This window comes from Lepus europaeus, chromosome 11 (assembly GCF_033115175.1).
Source record: "Lepus europaeus isolate LE1 chromosome 11, mLepTim1.pri, whole genome shotgun sequence".
NCBI classification, from domain to species: domain Eukaryota; kingdom Metazoa; phylum Chordata; class Mammalia; order Lagomorpha; family Leporidae; genus Lepus; species Lepus europaeus.
This window is the reverse complement of record NC_084837.1, coordinates 61,832,602-61,853,193: the sequence shown is the minus strand read 5'-3', so window position 1 is coordinate 61,853,193 and position 20,592 is coordinate 61,832,602. Positions and strand designations below refer to the sequence as shown.

Sequence of the window (20,592 nt, the reverse complement as noted above, 5' to 3'; positions counted from 1 at the left end):
TTATGTGGGCTAGAAAGCAAATCATTTCTGCCTCAAGTATAAATCTTGAGTGCCATTGTCAGGAGAAACTTCAGAAGCCAGCTGCGCTTTTCTGAGACTGTTCACCACCTTGCTATGGTCACTTTTCTGAGACTGTTCACCACGTTGCTATGGTCACGGCTTTGGAGAATTTTGGCCAGGAAACCCTGAAACATGAAACTGAACAGAGTTTGATTTGTTGTTGTTGTTATTTTTTACTTGGCTGTTGTTACACCTATCCTTTACCTCGGATTCTTTATTCATGGTGTTGTTCTCAGAGAGGGAAAGTATAGATGACAGTAGGTGGGAACAGTAGGTGGGAACACCTAGAGGTGTCCTGCCGACTCAGGAAACCCTTTCATGCCAGTCAAAGCAAAGCGAGTTGGATCTAAGGCTTAACTACCCAAGCTTAATGAGTTAAAAGGAAATAGTTTGAATAAATTATTAAAACAACAACAAAAGATAACAATTGCTGATGAGGATGTGACAAAAGGGGAACTCTTATACATTGTTGATGGGATCACAAATTAGTAAAGCCACCATGAAAAACAATATGGAGATTGCTTAAAAAAAAAAAAAACACAACACAACAACAACAGAGAAAAGGAACTGCCATTTGATCCAGCAGTCCACAACTGGGTATATTTGCAGAGACATGAAATCATCATCAAAGTAATATCTGCCCCACCGTGTTTATTGCAGCACTGTCCACAGTTGCTACACTTGCAATCAGCCCAGGTGTCCATCAGCTGATGACTGGATAAAGAAAAGGTGGTCTGTATACATGGTGGAATATTGTTGAACTGTAAAAAATGAAATCTGTAATTTACAGCAAAATGCATGGGACTGGAGGACATGATATTAAGTGAAATAAGCCAGAAACCAAAAGACATGTATGTTTAAAAAGAAAAAAATAGTCAACCTGCACATTGTTCACTTTGGATAAGGAATGTTTAGATGTGTTGCTTTCATGGCTCTATTTTTAAGTCTGAAAACTAGAAGATTTATAAAAAACCTTTGGAAAATATCTGTAGCGTGTTGAAATAAAGTGAGAGCTTAATAAAAATATGCATTAATGCAGGAATCTACTGCCCTCACTCTAAGCACAAGAGATCTCTGTTGAAACTTGGGAAAAATAAACTTACTCCATTGGCTTTTATGGGGGTGGCACAAAAATTCAGTGGTTGTGCCCAGGAGGAGGGTAGTCACATAGAATGAAAACAGCCTTCAAGTTCTTAAAACACAACCAAATTAAACATTAACATAGTCTTTATAGAATGATTCCCTGATTCCTTCATTCTTCCCAGGCAGTTGATTTTTTGAAAAAGAAATTCAGCTTAGTAGTGTACATTTCTACTTTTATCAAGTATTTAATTCGTCATCATTAGCTGAGGATAAAGGAATAAAAATTTCTGTTTATATTTTTCCCAGGACATCAAAAAAGACACAGAAGTTTTAGGGGAGAATTGTTAAATTGTATTTTGTACCCTTTTGCTAGTTCCCTGCCTTAATCCAGTTAATATAAAATGTTAAAAAAACAATTACCATTCATCTTTCAATTTGATGAACAAGCATTTTCATTGCAAATGAACTATATCCTGTAAATGATTAAACACTAATAAAAACAGGAATCGACCTGACTTGTTTCAGCACCTTTATGTCTCTGCAGGAGGTGACATTTTTCTGTCAGTTTGACACATGCTGTTTTTTCAGCCTCCCTTAGGCTTGAGTAGTGTAGATTTTCATTAGGTTTTTGAATTCAGTGAAGAATATGACTGAATTCTAAAATGAAAAATGATATCATACTTTTCAGACTCTGTTTACAAAAATGCTGTAAAAGTTGTGACTCTCCAGAGTTTCACTGGCATCCCTCAACATCCAGTGTTTACAGTGGTTTTAAGCTATTGGTAACATTTGAATAACATGCAGTGTAACATGGCAGTCCTGTTAGGTTTGCTGTTTAAGCAGCCTTGGTAAGATAACAGTTGACCAAATACTAACAGCTTTATCTGCCTATAAAAGAAGCTGGTTTCAGCAGAATTCTTCTGGACACCAGTAGCCAAGTAAGAATTACAAATCTTTAGATTCTTTGAGTTTGCTCCTCTTTGAGTGTATTTTCTGTCCATAAATGTGGGGATCTTTTGGCAATTTGTTTCCTGAGTTCTTGTTTCTGTTCATCGAACAAAATAATCACTATTAGAATAGATTTGCTCACCCTGACAAGTCTAGGTGCAGAGTGGGTGCCCAATAAATAATATTTGAATGAATAAATGCTGTACACTGAATAAAGGAACCTTCTTGTCTCTCTGCATATCTAATTCAGTGGTTGTGTATTTAGGGATTTTGAGTGAACATTTGTCTTCATATCACGGCTATCCATGGAATATCTTAAAAATAAGCCTTACCTGGATGGTTTAAAATTCCAGACTTTAAAAATTGCCTCCAGATTCAGATAAAAGTAAATTTGTGCCATTGGCTATAAGCAAGAAAGGAAATATATTAATTTCTCGTTTGTAGGAGGGTTGGGAAAAAGACTTTCCCAGAATGAACGTGATTAAACTCTGGTGGGAGAAGTAAGTTAAGTAATTCTAACTGCATAAAGCTTGGCACTCACTCATGAGTGCATCTACTCTCCTTTGTTGGTTTTATATACATGCTGATGGCTTGGCTGGCAAAAATGCTGATTGTTAATTTATTGATGCCAAGCAGCTATAGAACCAGCTTTGTGTAACACATTGCAGACTAGACTGAAAATGCCTGGCTTATTGTATTGATTTTTATACTCTTTTACATCATATAATTATATGTGTATGATAAGAATTGTTCTATTGGTGTTACTAATTGGTTTTTTTTTTACTTCAGAATTTATTTTTTGTAGATATAGTTACAAGTGTGTGGTCTATAAAAGTAGAATTGTGGGTCCCTTGAAAGATAACCCAAAATAGTCTATTACAATAAGAGTACAAATTTTCTTGCTATTTTTGAAGTATGCTTTTTATATTATATGATATGTTATAAAAAGGGAAATGTTCACTCTAAATATATGGTCACAGAATTAGAAATGCAGAGAGCAGAGTTTGAAAAATGGATACAAGAGTATTGTCTTTTATAACATAGTTGATCTCTACCATGTAGTGGTTCTATAACATTGTCACTGCAGTGGCACTGTAATTATATATGCCTCTTCAGTTTTATCCTTTTATTTTCAGCTTTATAACTTTCTTTCTCCCTCAGTTAGTTTGAGTGTTCAAACTTGGCATATAATTAAATTAAGGTTTTTTTTTTAATTAAACTTTTATTTAATGAATATAAATTTCCAAAGTACAGCTTATGGGTTACAATGGCTTTCCCCTCCCAAAACTTCCCTCCCACCCACAACCCTCCCCTTTCCCGCTCCCTCTCCCCTTCCAATCACATCATGATTCATTTTCAATTCTCTTTATATACAAAAGATCAGTTCAGTATATATTAGGTAACGATTTCAACAGTTTGCCCCCATATAGCAACACAAAGTGAAAAAAAAAATACTGTTGGAGTACTAGTTATAGCATTAAATAAGAGTGTACAGCACATTAAAGACAGAGATCCTACATAATATTTTTTTAAAAAATTAATTAATTTTCTATGCCATTTCCAATTTAACACCAGGTTTTTTGTTTTTTTTTTTTTCATTTCCAATTATCTTTATATATAGAAGATCGATACAAGCTAGGACTTCACTTACTTAAAGCATGAAATGAAGTTATACTTCAGATCGAGTTACTCAATAAGCCAGGTCTTGGCATTTCAAATGTATAGTTATGTTTCATGTTGACTAACTGTAGTTAATAGCTCAAAGGTAAGTAAGTACCATAGAGTGTGGCAGTTGGGGTTCTCCAGAAGCAGTGCTGAGATGGAGTTTGGAATGCAGAATGTTTGTTGAGAATCATCACTAGGGGAGAAGCAAGTGTGGGCTGAGGTTGCTGCTGAACTGGCATGAAGGCATGGGGAGCCTCTGCAGAAGCAGTGGAGAACTCTGGAAGCAGGGCTGCCGGCCTCTGTCAGCAGACTTGGTCCATCTCTGTCTCTCTGTTCAGTCACTGAGTGCAGACTGTCCAGGAAAATGTGTGGCCTCAGGCAAGTGGATGTTTGCAGCCAAGACTGGCCTAGAAGTTGCTGCCTGCTGCAGGCTGTCTGCTGTCACCATCCCCCTAGTTGGGCAGAAAGTTCTTTCTTGAAGGGATACTACCTCTCTGTGTCATCCATGTCAGCCTCTCATAATTATCATTAACAATAATACTTATGTTCTTACCTCATTACTTCATCTGACTAATTAAAACACTTTAAGTGAAATGGTATGCTTAAGATCTTGTGGTTAATTACTGGGCAAAGCCAAGAAGAAAAACTTGTGTTCTACTCCTTGATTCTGGCAAACTGACACCATGCTATGATGCACAAATTATTTTATTTTTAGGTTGTGGTCAAATATAGAAGGGATAGTCAAAATATTCATGGAAAGTATATATTATGAAAAAACTATACTTGGATTTAAATTTCTTTTGAATGAAAATAAACTCTGTTAACTCCATTTCTCCATGAGATCTTTGAAGAACCCTCTTATGAGAGGGGAAGGAATCATAGCCACTCAAGAACTAGGCTGATAAAGCAGAAAAGACAGATTTAGATTCCAGCTGATCTGGTTCCCAGTTCATGTTTTTTCTGGCTTTATAACCGGATATACCACTTGGTCACTCTGACCTGCAGGGTCCTGATGTGTCCATAAAAGGAATGAAGTTGATGTGTTGAATAAATAACAATAGATATATGAAAAAATATTTGGGATCACTAGCCATCAGGGAAATGCTAATCAAAACCACAATGAGATATTACCTCATGCCTGTCAGAATGTCTAAAATCCAAATGACAGAGAGTCACTTTTACACTGTTGGTGAGAATGTAAATTAGTACAGCCACTGTGGAAAACAGTATAGAGATGTCTTAAAAAATCATATGATCCAGCAGTCCCACTATGGGGTTTAGACCAAAAGACTCGAACACATTGTATCAAAGATGGGTGCATCACCATGTTTATAGCAGCACTGTTCACAATAGCCAAAATTTAGAATCAACCAAGATGTCCATCATCAGATGAATAGAAAAGATAAAGAAAATGAGACAAATATATACAACAGAAGATTTTTCAGCTGTAATAAAGAATGAAATTGTACCATTTGCTTCAAGATGGATGTAAGTGGAGGACATCATGTTGAGTGAAATAAGCTGGACACAGAAAGACAAATACTGCATGTTCTGCCTTATATGTGGCAGCTAAAGTTAAAAATGGAAAGAACACAAAAAAGAGAAAGAAATGTTGGTTGAGAAATGAAGATGTTTGCCTCTGTGTCTCTCTTACTCCTTTATTGTTGACATATTAGGAACTGATAGATTGATAAATGAGTTGATAGATTTTTCTGGAGGAGTTGCTTCTGCAACGTACATCTACTCCAGACAGGCAAGGAGAGGGGACCTTAAAAAAGAGGCAAGACACATGGAATGAAAAAGATTTGACTAACAAAAGACTCATGGGATGCTTATTGTGGGCCAAGCCTATTTTCAATTTTAGTGATATAGTTCATTAGAAGATCACCGAAAGTACCAGATCTGAGATCTTTAAAGATTGCCTGCTTCTCTCTTTTCCTCTGCCATGGTCTTGCTTTTGGTTACCTACCCTGGGCGGACTGCCATAGGCTGGTAACTATTTTCGGCCTATCTAGGGTAGGTCACCTTAAACCCATTCTTTGCTCTAAGGGAATTCTGGTGAGGTTATTTTTGCTATTTAAGCAGAGCCGCAAATCTCTCACTGGCTTTCTGACTGGCTCTGCTTGTATTGATTCCTTATCTTGGAATTCCCTTTCCTTTTCCTTTTATACATGGTTAATTCCCACTTGGTATTAAACACTACAAAGTTCTTTAGGGAAAGCTTTTGTTGCTCTGTAGACTAGATAAGATCTACTTATTCTTCCCTGGGCTTCCTTCTAGAACATATCAAGGGATAATAACATTTTTATTTGGGTGATTATAGATTTCCTACCGCAGACTGCAGCTCCACCAGTACAGAAACAGTCTGTTTCAAGTCAAGGTGGCCTAGTACAGTCCTGGCCCAGAGTTGGGATTCGGTGAATTTTTCTGAGTTGAGGGAATTGAAAGATCACATTGGCCTCTCCTGAGCAGCCTGGGCCCCACCTCACTCCCTGAGCTCTGTAAGGGTGGTCACAGACCAGTGCAAGTCCCATTTGCTTTAAGGTATGCGTTTGCTACTGCAGAGACCAGGAAGCAAGCCTTGATTCTCATGTCTGCACTTAAAAAAGATTCTTATCTATGTCTAACCTCTGTACTTGTCATGATATTTCAGTATATGTTATCATGTCATGTTAAAAAATCATGGTACTTAAAAAATCTTTTCTTTAATCAAGTCATTGAATTATGAAAAGTGATAACCTTTAAATATTATTGCTCAAATTAGTGTTTTTTTTTGTTTTTTTGTTTTTGTTTTTTCAGGGAGCAGTTTCTGGGGCGGTAGAAGGGGTATAAGAATCAGACACTTCATCATGATTTGTCTAGGAAGCTTTGTCAGTCTGTTGTTTTGCTCGCACAGTAAGCTCATGTAAAGACAGCATCCAGTGTTTTGTGACAGAAAGGAGAAGCTGACAGGGAAATTAAAGATGGAACTGGAGAACAGAAATCTCTAGAGTTCGCTTACAAGAGCAAATGTAAACCTCCTTGTAATACGTACATTTCTTGGCTATTTAATGCTGGTACTCCTTCAAGGCTGTTCCATTTTAAAATGGACATCCTCTGTTTTTATAGAAAGTCATGGAATGTCTGGAATTTTGCTTAGAAAAAGGAATCCTCATCCTGCTGTGAAGCAGTGAAGTACTGAGTTTTTGTAGTTGTGGTCTCAGACTTCAATTCTAAAGGCATCCTAAAAATGAGACGTGATTGACTCTGAAGTTCAATATTGCACATTTAAGAAAACATGAAAACAGTTAGATGTGGACTGAGAAAATGAGAGGTACTATGTCTATTTAATTGGCAGAGATTTGTAAGTTTATGTTTTGTTGACTTTGACAGTGTGATTTAATTGGCTGCTTTGTCTTCATGTTTTATTTTGAAATAATTTACTTTATAAAGCTTTCCATATAAATATTTTCACTTTAAATAAATTAAAACAATTGGTAGTTTTAGTTTATTACCTCTGTTATGTTTTAGTAGTTCCTATATGAATGCCAGAACAAATGAAAAAGCACTTCATGATTATTCATGCAAATAATAATATTGAAATCATAGTAAGAATGATGTTATTTAGAAACTTTTCTTGCATTTTTATATCACTATTAAAACTACTTATGTGATTTGCAGGCTTATAGATATTAATCTTTCCAAGTCTTGGCTATGGCATTCTGCCATACGAGAATTGGGATGGAGGAATTTTTAATCATGCAATCAGAGGCTGATGCTATTTATCAGTACAGGGCACCGTCTTCACAATTGGTAGTTTGGTTTAATCATTACAGTAACATAGATGACAGGTCAACAGAGTTGACTAACATACAGTTTCTTGCTTATCCCTTTCATGATAAACCAAAGGCTTCAAATTGCTGGACACTTGTTTTTTTAGTTTATTAGAGTTAATAGCATGTGATATTCTAAGAGCCTTATTGTCCATATTGCGAATATAATTTATCTAGGGAAATGCAAGAATTCAAGAAGAAAATGAAATTAGGGTTTTCCTTGCATAATCATATCTTGTATGAAACCACATAGAAAAGTAGCTATTATAATCTGAGGGAATTTTTAAAAATTGGCTTTTGTTTAGCTTTGTGTGGTATGACTCAGATGAAAATGCCTGTTTTTAGTAGTAGCCCAATCCACATAATTGATTACTTTGTCAAATCTTGCTTTGTCTGTTTCAATAGCGTTGCATTGCTTCTTGTTTTTGTTTGCTTAGTTTTTGACTAATAAAAAGGAATAAATCAAAAATAATAATTTGTCAAATCTTTACTTTTACTAATGGGCAAAACAAAATGGTGAACTGCCTCCATTATAACAAAAACCATGAATCCTAAGAATATGGACTGATGGAAAATGAAGACTGTTTCTGGTGTCAGTGAGATAAAGGCTATTTAATTTTTTTAAAAGATTTATTTATTTATTTGAAAGTCAGAGTTACACAGCGAGAGGAGAGGCAGAGAGAGAGAGAGAGAGAGAGAGAGAGAGAGAGAGAGAGAAGTCTTCCATCTGATGGTTCACTCCCCAATTGACTGCAATGGCCAGAGCTATGCTAATCTGAAGCCAGGAGCCAGGAGCTTCTTCCGGGTCTCCCATGCGGGTGCAGGGGCCCAAGAACTTGGGCCATCTTCTACTGCTTTCCCAGGCCATAGTAGAGAGCTGGATCAGAAGTGGAGCTGCCAGGTCTCGAACCAGGTCTCGGGATGCCGGCGCTTCAGGCCAGGGAGTTAAGCCACTGCACCACAGTGCTGGCCCAAGGATATTTAATTGACTTTGCCACCACAGCAATAGTCTAGTACCTTGGGAGGAAAAATAGTTTTCTCATTATAGACTTACACTGATTTTCCATCAAATTAAATAATACTCTGCTTGTCTACTTCATGTCTACATGACTTCTGCAAATAAATAATTTTTTGTTATTTATTAAGAATGTATCTTGTATTTTTCTTGTATAAAATAGAGAATGAGATGGAAATTAATTCACAGAGCAGTTTGGACTTTTGTGTAGATTTAGTTAAAGAAATACTTACTGAACTCATTGAGGCACTGATTTAGAATTCAAGAAGTTGTAGGCTGGCACTGTGGCATCATAGGTTAAGCGTCCACCTGTGGCGCTGGCATCCTATATGGGTGCTGGTTCGAGTCCCAGCTGCTACTCTTCAGATCCAGCTCACCGCTGATGGCCTGGGAAAGCAGTGGAAGATGGTCAAAGTGCTTGGGCCCCTGCACCTACATGGGAGACCCATTAGAAATTCCTGGCTCTTGGCTTTGGATCTGCCCAGCTCTGGCCCTTGCAGCCATTTGAGGAATGAACCAATGAATGGAGGATCTCTCTCTGTCTCTTCCTCTTTCTGTCTGTAAATCTGCCTCTCAAGTAAATAAATAAATTTTTTTTATGTTTTAATCTTTTATTTAGTGAGAAAGATGCATAGGAGAGAGCTTTATTTAGGGGAGAGAGGTGAATAGGGGTTCATACCAAGCACCAGGAACCAGTCATGTGGAAGAGCATCTAGGCCAGGAAGCCTAGAGCACATGGCCTGAAGGCCATGCGCCCTGGAGGCGTGGGGCTACAGCAAGATATAAATAAATATTTTTAAAAAATTCAAGAAGTGGTAAATGAAGCAGTGTTTCTGCTTGTTTCATTCATTCATTTTTTAATTTAGCATATAAAATTATGCATTTCTCTGGGGGTATTATGTGATATTTGTTACATGTATACATTGTGTAATGTCCAATCAGGATATATATATTTATCCTTTCAAGCATTTAACATTTCTTTATGGTGAAGGCATCCGAAATGTTATCTTCTTTTATTTTTAAATAGACAAATGTACACTACCTTATCTATAGTCACTCTACTGTGCAACAGAGCCCCAGAACTTCTATCAACAATAACTTCTATTAGTAATAACCTAGCACCTGTCAATCTTTCCCCACTTTTCCCTCCCCACTTCTGTCCCCAGCTTTGGTAACACAATTGTATTTTTAACTTCTATGAGATCACCTGTGTTTTAGACCCAACATATGAGGGAGATTATGTGATATTTGTCTTTCTGTGTTTGGCTTATTTCGCTTGAGATGATGAATTCCAGTTCTATCCATGTTATTGTGGATGACAAGATTTTATCCTTTTTTATGACCGAGTAATATTCCATTGTATTCATATATCACATTTTCATTATCCATACATTTAGGATAAACACATAGGTCATTTCCTTTTCTTGACTGTTCTGAATAGTGGTGCAATAAATGTGGGAGTTCAGATGTCTCCTCAACAGATTGGTTTCATTTGCCTTGAATGTACCCAGGCGTGGCTTGCTGGATCATATGGTAGTTCTATTCTTAGTTTTTTGAGGAACTTCCATGTTATTTTCCAACACTAATGTACTAATCTACATTCCAACAGCATGAAAAGATTTTCTTTTCTCCACATCCTGACCAATACTTGTTTTCTTTTGTGTTTTTGATACTGGAGTGAAGTGATATGTTGTTGTGGTTTTGATTTGCATCTCCCTGATGTTAATGATGTTAAGCCTTTTCCTGTAACTCTTGGTCATTTTTATGTTTTTCTTTGAGTAATGTCTGGATCTACTGCCCATTTTAAAATCAGATTATTATTATTGTTATTATTACTATTTATTATTACTTTTGCTGTTGAGTTTCTTAAATTTTCTGAATGTTAACTCCTTGTCAGATATATAGATTCAGATGTCATTTCATTTAATTGCTTCTTTTGTTGTGCTTTCATTTGATGAAATCCTATTTGTCTGTTTTTTCTTGTTCTTTTGGGGTCTTAATTAGAAAATATTTGTCCATTCCAGTGTCCTGAAGTGTTTTCTAATAGCGTCAAAGTTTCAAGTCTAACATTTAGGTGTTTAATTGATTTCAAATTGTTTTTTCATACATGATAAGAGATAGAAGTCCAGTTTTGTTCTGTGTGTGGATATCCAATTTTCTTAGCACTATTTATTAAAAAGTCTATTCTTTGTCCAATGCATGTTTTTATCACCTTTGTCAAAGATCAGTTGGATGTAGATGTGTGGATTTACTTCTAGAGTCTCTAATCTGTTCCATTGATCTATGAATTTATTTTTATGCCAATACCATGGTGTTTTGGTTACTGTAGCTTTGCAACATATTTTGAAACCAGATAGTGTGATGCTCCTTGCTTTGTTCTTTTTGCTCAAGATTACTTGGCTATTTTAGATCTATTTTGGTTCCATAAAAGTTTTAGTAGTATTTTTCTAGTTATGTGAAAAATGTCACTGTGATATTGAGAAGGTTTGCATTGAATCCATGAATCGCTTTGAGTAGTATGCACACATATTAGTGATGTTGAGTCTTTCAATCTGTGAACATGGGATGTCTTTTTATTTGGGTTCTCTGCAGTTTCTTTCATCATTGATTTATAGTTTTCACTGTAGAGATAGTTCACCTCTTAGGTTAAATTTATTCCTTTTATTTTATTTTAGCTTTTAGAAATGGGATTGCATTCAAATTTCAGTTTCAGGTGATTCAATATTGTGTTCAACAATGCTGCTGATTTTTGTACATTGACTTTGTATTCTGAAAATTTGCTTAGATATTAGTTCTTACAGTTTTTTTGGTATAAACTTTGGGGTTTTTATATATAAGATCATGTCTGTGCCAACAGTGACAATTTAACTTCCTCTTTCCCAGTTTGGAGGCCCTTTATTCTTTCTCTTGCAATTTACTCTTGCTAGGGCTTCCAGCTCTATCTTGAAATTACATGGTGAAAATGGGCATCCCTATTCTAGTCCAGATTTTAGAAGACCTTCAGCTTTTCCCCATTCATTGTGAAGTTAACTGTTGTCTTGTTATATATAGCCATTATTATGTTGAAATGTTTCTTTACCTGATTTGGTTGGAGTTCTTACTGTGAAGAGATTGTGGATTTTATCAAATGCCTTCTCTGTATCTATTGAGAAGATCAATAGATGATTTTTGTCCTTCATTTTGTTGATGTGGTGTATCACCTGTATTGATTTGCCTGTATTGAACCATCCTTGCATCATTGGGAGGAATCCCACTTGATCATAGTGAATGATATTTGTAATATGCTGTTGGATTCTATTTTTTAGTATTTCATTGAAGAGTTATACATCAATGTTCACTGGGAATATTGACCTGTAGGTTTTTTCTTTTATTGTGTAAGATATGGTTCTGGTATCAAGGTAATGCTAGCTTTATAGAATGAACTTGGAAAAATTTCCTAGTCTTGTATTTTTGGAAATAATTTAAGAAGGATTTGTGTTATTTTTTCTTTAAATGTTTGGAAGAATCCAGCAATGAAGTCATCTGGTGCTGGGCTTTCCTCTGATGATAGGTTTGCTTATTTATTTATTATTAAAAGATTTTGTTTATTTATTTGAAAGGTAGAGTTATAGAAAGTGTGAGGGAGAGACAAGAGAGAAAGGTCTTCCATCTGCTGGTTCACTTCCCAAATGGCTGCAACAGCTGACACTGAATTGACCCAAAGCCAGGAGCCAGGAGCTTCCTCCAGGTCTCCAACATGGGTGCAGGGGCCTAAGCACTTAGGCCATCTTCTACTTCTTTCCCAGGCCATAGCAGAGAGCTGGATTGGAAGAAGAATAGCTGGGACTAGAACTGTTGCCCATATGGGATGCCAACGCTGCAGGCAGAGGATTAACCTACTGTGCCACAGTGCCAGCCCCTGTTTGAGTTCCATCAGACCTTCATAAAATTGACCAAGGATCCATCCATTTATCAACTATTCCTGTAGCCAGTAAGGAACTATAGTTCTCAGGATTCTGTCAAAACCCAGAAATCTGAGACAGGCAATTGGCACAGCAATTAAGACACCACTTGAGATGCCCACATGCCATCTCAGAGTGCCTGGCTTTGAGTCCTGGCTCCACTCCCAATTCTAGCTTCTTGCTAATGCGCAAACTGGGATGCAACTGGTGATGGTTCAAGTACTTGCATACCTGCCACCCGCCTAAGTGGAAAACCAGAACTGAGTTCCTAGCTCCCGGCTTTGGGCTAGTCCAGCCCTGCATGTTTCGAGCATTTAGAGAGCAGATTGGAGACCTCTGTCTCTCCCTCCATGTCTGTTTCTCCCTCTCTCTCTTGTCTTAGAAATGAATAACTTAAAAATCAACCTTTAGCCAAGGAGCTAAATATCTATAAAGTCACATAAACAAACATTCATTTAATTTAATTTTGGGTGCATGAATACAACCTCAAATGGAGACTCAACACTGGTCAGAAATCTTGCATTTGTCATTAATTGTGCACTTTAGGCAACTATTTCATACTGCTCTTTTCTCCTACACGAGAACACACACACCTGACCCCAACCTCAGTTGATGGCCTCATTCATACTTTGTTGGAAAAATAAAAGCCTTTAGAAAAGAGTTCTCTCAATCCCTACCATCAAATTACAAACCTCAGGGCTTCAATTCTACCTTCCCTCTCTCCCTCCTCCAATAAAGGCTAAGCAACCCCCAATATCAACATTATGTGCTTTTGACCTTCTGTAAAGCATAAAAGAACCATCCAGTGGGAGAAAATGCAGGGATGGTTGCAAATTACTTCCTCCTACCTATAAATGAAAAGTCATCTTTCTGCCACTGCTAAATGTGAAGACCCTTCCCCCATCCACCCCTGCCCCTTACTTGATGGGCTGCACTGCTCTCTGCATTTGTTTCTTTTAACAGCCCTTTAATGTTTTCAATTCAAAAAGCTTTTCGTTACCATTAGGAATGAATCCAAAATCAGTGACAGAAATTAATAGACAATACATTTGAACAATGCTTTGTTACATTCCATTGCACATTATCTATCCCCAGGAAATTCTTTTCTTGCCAGTGAAGTAGAGTTAAAATAGAGACGGGATCATTGAATAATGCCTTAAGAAGCATTTTAAAACCCTACTTATCCCTCTGAGACTTTCTATATTCCCCTTTTTATTTTTTCTTGGACAGTATTTTACTCCTGGAAATTAATTCTGCATCCCTTTTTGTTTCATACCTTATTTTTCTCAATAGATTGCACATTGTTACTTCTGCCCAAGTTATCTTCAATGAAAATGGTCTAAGCAATTTTCATTCCTAACCTTATATGATAAGGCTGTATTATGAAAGTGCCAAGACCAATTCCTACTGTTTTGATTTGAATCTAACTGGAGCTACTATAGAAGCCTAAGTGAATTTTCATTGCCTTCTCTTTACTCTGTGTCAAAGTTAGATTGAACTCAGTATTGAGTTGGATATATTTATCCTAGCGTTTAATACACATAAATATGTGTAGAGATTAATTATATCTATTTAGATACAAGTTAAAATGTGTATATATTTATTTATATTTATATATTTTATTCCTTGGGGAGTACATTTTTCCCTTTTGATATCAATTGTGGTATTCTTAGAAATTCAGCACATTAGTGGATCTATAGATTTTGTACAAAAACAAGAATAAGTTGAAGTAGTAATGTGCTCTACTCATTTTTGAGTGGGAAACAGTTGGATTAAATTTAGTCTGTATTATATAGTGCATAGAAGATTTGAAAACCACAGTGTTGATCTGATCTCTATTTGTATATCATGAATCTTTAGAAGTTTTGAGCGAGATTAATTTTATTAAAACCAGTTTTTAACAAAAGTGTTTGCTTGAGTTTAGCAAGGATGCTTTTTCTGAGATTGCATTTTTTAAAATGTGTCATTTTGTACATTTGCTGGATAAATTTTTGGCTGGTGAGAAATTGTACAGAGTACATGATGCAGTATCCTTTGGCTGTGTTTTGTGGTCTCTTGTTTTATGAATTAACATATTTGTTTATACTTGCAACTTTAAGGAATTATTTTTGTTTTCCTGCATTCTATTTAATAGGGTTCACACTTGCATTCTGTTGTCAATTGATGGACTTAATTTTTTGTTATTTGATTTTTAATTTTTTTATTAACATACAGTAAACATGAAGTGTTATTTGTATTCTATTTTTTTATAGCTTAATGAATTTTCAAAACCATATGATCTACTGCTAGGTAGTAAGATAATTGTCTCTATGTATCTGAGGCAGAGGGAAATTGATTTAGTTTTCCAGTGCTGTTCAGTGTGGCAGGCTGGAGCAGAGCTCACTGCCTATTAATATACCTACTTTATTATTCTTCACTGAGCACTATCACACAGATTAATTGAGAAAAGAGCAAGAGGGTCTGTGACTACACATCCTTCATCTCCAGAACATCTATTAGTTTAAAACAGCTTGCTTGCTAAATCTTTTCTCCTCTTTTTTTGGGTAGATACTGGAACCCTCCTGATAATTCATCTTTTAAATTAACCATTGGTTCATACGTAGCTTTCAGCTTTTCTAAACTTTATATTTATAGTTGAACTTTTCAGTGTTTTTACTTATAACTACAAATTATATTTATAATTACAAATCACGTTTATAATTTTGGGGGTCTGATTAGATTTATTCTAGGCAAAGTTCATTTAGATTCCTGCTAACTGGTTGGAATTCATTAATATTTTTATTTTTATTTTTTATTTTTTTATTTTTTGACAGGCAGAGTGGACAGTGAGAGAGAGAGACAGAGAGAAAGGTCTTCCTTTTGCCATTGGTTCACCCTCCAATGGCCGCCGCGGCTGGCGTGCTGCAGCTGGCACGCTGCAGCTGGCACACCGTGCTGTTCCGAAGCCAGGAGCCAGTTGCTTATCCTGGTCTCCCATGGGGTTCAGAACCCAAGCACTTGGGCCATCCTCCACTGCACTCCCTGGCCACAGCAGAGAGCTGGCCTGGAAGAGGGGCAACGGGGACAGAATCCAGTGCCCCGACTGGGACTAGAACCCGGTGTGCTGACGCCGCAAGGCGGAGGATTAGCCTAGTGAGCCATGGCGCCGGCCGGAATTCATTAATATTTAAAAATAATATAGCTTGTTTATACTTTTTGCTTGAGTTAGTTTGAATTTGAATCTTCAGTTCTTCTTTGTAACTCTTTACACTCACTCTAGCCAGAAAGAGAGGTAAGCAATTGCACATTAAATGAGAAGTCTTTTAATGTTACAGTCAACTTCATTTCTGCAAACTGGATACTGTCCTGCTTTTAGTTAGTCCTATGACATACTCATTTGCATTGTGGTGCCCTTTTGGGGAGAATCTAATAGGTTTTCAACAATATCCTGGCCTGATCAAAAATATAATCGTTGTGATGCTTTTATTGCATTGGAAGGTGTTAATGGAATACGGGAGAGCAGGCTACTGAATGTCAAATTTTATAACCTGAAGTAATGTTAAAACAAGGCAATCACAGTGGAAAAAAGTGACTTTCACTTGGGTCTTACTCTACTAGATGTGACCTAAAAATTAATATTTGTGATTAGAAAGCTGTATCTTTTATAGAGGCAAATATACTGTTCTGTGTGTTGTGGCGAAGAATAAGGTTATCAAATTAATTAGTTCTGAAATGTATAAGCATACATTTCATAGTGCTTCAAATCTAGAGTGTGAAATTTTCAGCAGTTTGGGCAAAATGAATTTTTACCAGTGTTGTCCAGAAAAAAGTATGACCTTTTGGAGCTCAAGGTGCATGAACCAAATCCTTTTGAAATTACATTCTAATCTTCAAATCATTCATATTTTCTCAGGATAATCATTTTTGTTTGTGTAAAAAGTGATCCAAGTAATAAGACTGTACAAAAGAATTTGGGAATGTTTTAATGGGAAATTTTTACATGAGCTCAATTAGACTCAGATGAATCAACATTTGTAGCTGCTGCATTTCTCTATTGTTCAGCCCTGTTGTATAAGCAATGCCATCTCATCAGTTAAATATGGCCTCCGTGGAAGGTTACTCCTGTTCTATATGTTGAAGAGAGTTTGTTAAGAAAATAAATAGGAGAAAAAATTCCCAGGTTAATATTTAGCTCCTTAGTATTTTAAAGTCCCTAGTTTGTATATCAACAATCTAACATGTTCCATTAGAGAAACCAATAGGTATCCAAATAATTTTCTTAATTCTGATTTTTTATTAAAGTGTCTACTTCATATAATTCATACAAATTTAGGATGCAGATATTAAAATGTATATGGCAGACATTAATTTTCAGCTTTATTAATGTTACTAAAATATCTCCAAGATTACTTGCTGCTAGAAGAAATCTAATTGTAAGATTTATAATCAAGGAATCAGTCCACTGGGTTACATCCAGTTAAAACTATTATAACATCATTAATAGCCAGTGATATTTCTCTTTTTCTTTTTATTTTAAAGATTTATTTTATTTATTTGAAAGGCAGAGTTACAGAGAGAGGTAGAGACAGAGAGAGAGGTCTTCCATCTGTTGGTTCACTCCCCAGATGGCCGCAGTGGCCAGAGCTGCGTGGACCCAAAGCCAGGAGCCAGGAGCTTCCTCCGGATCTCCCACGTGGGTGCAGGGGCCCAAGGACTTGGGCCATCTTCTGCTTTCCCAGGCCATAGCAGAGAGCTGGATTGGAAGAGGAGCAGCTGGGACTAGAACTGGCACCCATATGGGATGCCTGCATTTCAGGCCAGGGCTTTAATCCACTGCACCACAGTGTCGGCCCTGATATTTCTCTTTTTCTTTCTCCTCTTTCTCCATTCTTCCCTCCTTGCTTCTTTCATTTCTGAATTCCATTCAACTAACATTTCTTGAGAGCTTGTAAAAGGGTCACAATGAACCCCTTGTTGTATGGGGTGAAGAAAAGATAAAAGTTGCTTTTACTTGCTGAGTAGTTGCTTTGTCAGAAAGCAGAGTTTTCTTCTTTCTAGTCACCAGAAAGGAACTCAAGGATGCTTAGGTCTTGTCTTCATTCTCCTTGTGGTTCTCCACAGGAAGGAGGCTGCTCACCTGATTGATCAGAGCTGAGCACAACAGTGTGCTACTTTTTACTTGCTGCTCTTGTCAAGCAGAAGTATAGTTCCCTCTTCACCTTCCTCTGTTGGTTGTGGGGCAGGCTGGATATTCTTGCTCTGCAGTTGGTTGAGGGTTGGCCACTTTTCTGTTTTTCCACAGGTGAGTACAGATTCCATGGGGATGGATGGAGGAAGGAGGTCAGACTTAAGACTACTAGACCTAAGCCTTCTATTTATTTCATGTTTATAAATAATTTTTTAAAGATTTATTGTATTTATTTGAAAGGCAGAGTTACAAAGATGGGGGACAGATGAAAGACAATCTAATATTATAGTTTTGTTCCTCTAGTTATTTCTGTCAAAGTCCAATTTATTTAACCTGATTATAAGAATTCTTTAAATATATAATGAATACTGCCAACGATTGGTAGAATCATATTCAGACATGAAATTCATCCTTTTCTAAAGGCTAGTTTTTCTTCTAATATATGCTGTCTGTGTTTGAAAGTTTTGCCACTTACTCTACTTTTTCCTTGTAGCTGGGAAGAGTTCAGAAAATATATTTTATGCCAAGCTCCTCCAATTTCCTGCTGGTGTAGTTCCAGCAGTCAAAGAAACTACATTTTACCCTCAGCAGAAGTCTCCTCTGCTCTTCACTGGAGTGGGTTTCAGGGATCCGTTTCTTGGATTTAGCAACCTTGCCAGTTCTTGAAAGTCTTACCCATGTGACAGAGTTTGTTAACCTTGACCTTCCACTGGGAAGATGTAAGAGTTGAGAAACTGCTACATCAGCTACAAGTGCTTGTTGAAGATTAAACCAGACACTGATGAACAGGAGCTTAAGTGACCATAATTGTTATTATTTAAATTTGGCTATTCTGGCCAAATGTTCCAAGACCCAGAATGTATGAACTGTGATGCATGTTTTCTGGCACTAATAGTACATGGCCAGTATTCTATGAGTATCAATGCTGATGGATTTTCATGGGGTCAGCCAGATATATTAGGTCTGGCATCTGTGTGAGGTCTGTGGAAGAATGCCAGCGAAGTGCAGAGCTCAGCCCTCCGAAAGCTAGTTTAGCACTGGAGACTTTTCTCAGAGACTGTTCCATTTAAAAAGAGAGCAATATTTTTGCTATTTTTTTTTCTAAACTTTAAAGAATATCTTTCAAAGTTGTACTTTAAGTGCTAAACAAAAAAATGAATATTTTGAAAAATAAATAAAACAAGCAGTAAGGTAGTTCATGGCATCCTAGAACAGGCAAAAACTCATTGGTGCTAATAAATTTTGCTTCTAAAGGAGTTCTCTTGGAAAATGAGGGGCAGAAGCCAATGTTGAGGCAGTTGCAAATATGTTAAACTTCACCTGAGAAATTCTCAAATGGAGTGTTAAATGAGACTGGGTGCAGGCTACTAGCATGCTGCCTATCAGGTTGGAATGTGAGTGGCATGTGTTGGCAGGGTGCTGCCCCTCTCTTACACAGTGTGTTGGGCGGGGTGAAGAGTCAGCTCTGACTGAGAGCTCTGGCATAGGTCCTGAGGTGTGGTGACCCTCTCTCTTCCCTAGGAAATGCCATCTTCTTTGAGACCCACTTTATCATATTGCAGAGAGTTTGTGGAACAGTCCCAGCTGATGCTGTCTCCAGAAAGTTCTACTTTGACTTTCTCTTAGCATTGTCAGTAGACTTCTAGCATTAAAAAAATTATTTATTTACTTATTTGAGAAGCAGAGTAGCACAGACAGAGGGGGAGACAGGGAGAAAAAGAGAGAGGTCTTCCATCTTCTTGTTCACACCACAAATGGCCACAACAACCAGGGCTGGGCCATGCTGAAGCTAGAAGCTAGGAACTCCTGCTAGGTGTCCCACTTGAGTGGCAAGGGTCCAAGTACTTAGGCCATCATCTGCTGCCTTCCAAGGCACATTAGCAGGGAGCTGGATCAGGGATGCCAGCATCGGAAGCAGCAGCTTAACCTGCTGCACTACAATGCCAGCCCTGAGATTCCTAGCTTTTAATTGGTGAACAGATCAGTTTGTCTTTGACAGTAACACACATATGCCCTCAGGCTCTTACTTTTTGTCCTCTGGAAATGACTGCATGAGGTGGAGGAGCACATGATCCCCAGAGTTAAGAATACTTAAGAATAAATGATTACCTTTCTCAAATAAAATAAAATGCTTTAATTATTCTATTTTTTAAATGTTTATTTTAATTTGAAAGGCAGAATAAGAGAAAGAGAGAAAGAGAGAGAGAGAGAATTCCAGACTCATCCTTTTAGCAAGTCTCCCTAAGCTATGATAATGGCATTCATCTGTTTGTGGAGGTAAACCCTCTTGGCCCAGCACTACTTAAAGGTTCCACTTCTTGACACTACTGCACTAGGGGTTCTGACACATGAGCTTCAGAGAACTCTTTCAGAGCATGGCTCCAATATATTTCTATGTGAAATCTGACCACAGATTACTGGATTTCTAGCCTCTGCTCGCTCTCTGCCCCAGTCTAGTCTACTTGGTGTTGACCAAGACTTTTTTTTTTTTTTTTTTTGCTTCAAAGCTATTCATGCCCTCTCCTCCTGTGTATACAGATGTTCTCACCTAGCATTCAAAGCTCTTTGAAATATGTGGCATGGGAAAACAGCAGGCCTTTCCGGCCTCATCTAATCTCTGTGGGTCCTGTAATTCTATGCTGAGTTCCCCTCCTACGCTCCCAGACTCTTATGCTGTGCCTGTGGCACCCTCTCTCTTCCCCAGCACCAGCCTTTGCTTGTTGAGTTCCCTTCAACCTTCACAGCCAGGTGAGGATGCTCCTTCTACATCAAGTCTTACCACATGAAAACAGGAAGAATATCACTAGTCACTAGACATGAAAATTAGGCCTCAGGCAGAAACAATGTGTCTCTCTTATTTTTTTCCTTTGTGGAAAAATATACATAGCATAAAACTTACCA

The 20,592-nt window shown here is 37.2% G+C and overlaps 1 protein-coding gene across 5 annotated transcripts in view; it reads left to right on the top strand.

Annotated features, from left to right (window-relative positions):
* The window catches only part of FSIP1 (fibrous sheath interacting protein 1), a 217,411-nt gene that overhangs the window by 133,806 nt on the left and 63,013 nt on the right, over positions 1 to 20,592 (top strand). The window lies entirely within an intron of this gene.